This window comes from Propithecus coquereli, unplaced genomic scaffold, assembly GCF_000956105.1.
Source record: "Propithecus coquereli isolate 6110/MARCELLA unplaced genomic scaffold, Pcoq_1.0 Scaffold585, whole genome shotgun sequence".
Lineage (NCBI taxonomy): Eukaryota > Metazoa > Chordata > Mammalia > Primates > Indriidae > Propithecus > Propithecus coquereli.
In genome coordinates this window covers 512,574-515,051 of record NW_012151785.1, presented here as the reverse complement: position 1 = coordinate 515,051, position 2,478 = coordinate 512,574, and positions in this window count along the sequence as shown.

The window sequence follows — 2,478 nt, the reverse complement described above, 5'->3', positions numbered from 1 at the left end:
CAAGAAGCGAGACCCCGTCTCAACTAAAAAATAGAAAGAAATTACTTGGACAGCTAAAAATATATAGAAAAAATTAGCTGGGCATGGTGGCAAATGCCTGTAGTCTCAGCTACTCGGGAGGCTGAGGCAGGAGGATCGCTTGAGCCCAGGAGTGTGAGGTTGCTGTGAGCTAGGCTGACGCCATGGCACTCACTCTAGCCTGGGCAACAGAGTGAGACTCTGTCTCAAAAAAATAAAGAAATAAAAAAAATAAAAAATAAATAAAAATAACGCAATTTAAAAATATTTTTAATTAAAAAAACAAAATCTAAAATTTCTGAAATGAACTTCTCATGCGGAACTTGGCGTTGTAGGAACCGACTGATGTAAAGTGTAGCAATTTTGCAGCACAGATAGACGTGAACTTTCCACAACTCCTTCAGCACGTACGAGGAAAAGAACATGGGTTTTGTCTTCGGGAAGACCTGGGTTTAAACCCCAGGTCCACTGTTCACTCTCTGAGGGATCTTGAGAAATGGCTGACTCTCTCAGGTTCAGTCTCCCCCTCAGGAGAGTAAAGATGATAAAATCTTCCTCACAAGCTGGCTGTGAGGATTACGAGAGGTAACATCTGTATAGCGCTAATGGTATCCGGCATGTGAGAGATGCTTTTTCCTTTCTCCACGCCAGCATGTCCTTTTCTCGTTTCTTTAGTCCTTTTTTTTTTTTCTTGGTGTGCCAGCCAGAGTCCTGCTAGAAAAAGACTGCACGTGCAGAGGTGTAATATTAGCACTGGGACCATATCCAAGGTGTCAGCGGTTACAGGGCGGCGAGACTTACAGTGACAGGGAGCCCTTCTCACCTGGGCAGTGGGGTTGGGACCGTCACCAGAATCTGGGGACAGAGTCTGTGGCTGTGGAGAGGCCCCTGACAGCTAAAATGTGCTAAAACTACGGCCTCGCAGGAGGAGCCAGGGCGTCAACACCCCAGCTCGCTCTCTCCTACAGCATCTTCTGCTGCTGCCTCCCTCAGCAAACCCACCTGGAAGCCAGCGGGAGAGGAGACCCGAATGAAGGGGGAAGGTCAGCCTCCCGGGGCACAGAGCAGGGTGGGGAGCAGCAGGAGGGGTGTAAAGGAGTCATCCAAGGCTATTCAGCACACATGAATAAAAACCTTGATGCAAAAGACAAAAGTAGGTCATTGAAGTGCAGCTTATTGGAAGAGATTTTGTGGGGACTTAGAGTTATCCTGCGGTGGCCAAGAGTAATTCCAGGAAGTAGATGTATATACATGCATCTAGGGAAACGCAGATTTGGTGCACCTTAGCTGGCCCAAATAAACTTTCCACCGGTCTTGGCTTTGGGATCTGGAGAGCACACAATTAAAGCTGATGCTCTCCGCAAGGGCCAGGCTGTGGTTTTGCAGTCCCTTACTTTGGAAATCCTACAGGCGGCGGGGCGGGCCGATGAGTCTGGTCTTTCCCTCTGCACCCTGAGTCCACCAGAAGTGGCTGGTCCAGGCCCCGCAAGCAGAGCTGACACCTAGACACCTGGAGCGTTGGTACTTCAGGTGACTGAGGCTCTGCATCACAGAAGTGGGTCAGGGTCACCTAAACCCCTCATGGATTCTAAGAAGCTATTTCCAATCCCTTATCTCTACCACGGGGCAAAACTAGTAATGCTTCCCCTGCTATGGAATGAATAATGAATGGATGAATAAATATCTCCGACTAGCATACTCTCCATGTAAGACTATCTTGCTGAAATAGCTAAAAGACTTAAAAACACACACACAAACTTTTAAAATGCTTTATCGTGGTAAAGTAGACATAACATAAAATTTACCACTTTAACCATTTTCAAGCGTACAGCTCTGTGGCATTAAGCGCATTCACATTGTTGCAACCATCACCACCCTCCATGCCTCGACTTTTTCATCCTCCCAAACTGAAACTCTGTGTCCAGTAAGCAATAACTCCATTTCTCCACCACTCTACTTCCTGTCTCTGCAAATCTGACCATGTAAGTACCTCATATGATTGGAATTATGCAGTATTTATTCTTTTGTGCCTGGCTTATTTAACTAAGGATAATGTCTTCAAGGTTCATCCATGTCATAGTATGGGTCAGAATTTCCTCCTTTGTAAGGCCGAATAATATTCCATGGCATGAATATACTACATTTTGTCTGTCCATTCATCCGCTGATGGACATTTGAGTTGTTCCCACCTTTTGGCTATTGTGAATAATGTTGCTATGAATGCTGGTATACAAATATCTGTTTGAGTCCCCGCTATCAATTATTTTGGGTGTACAAGGGCTGTCCGGAACGTATCCAGCTATGTAACTGTTCTCATTTTATTAACAATGGCTGGGTACTTTCTGGAAAGCCCTTGTATACCTAGAATTGAAATTGCTGGATCATACGGTAATCCTATGTTTAATTTTTTTGAGGAACCACCATGCCGTCTTCCACATTGGTTGTACCATTTTATACTCC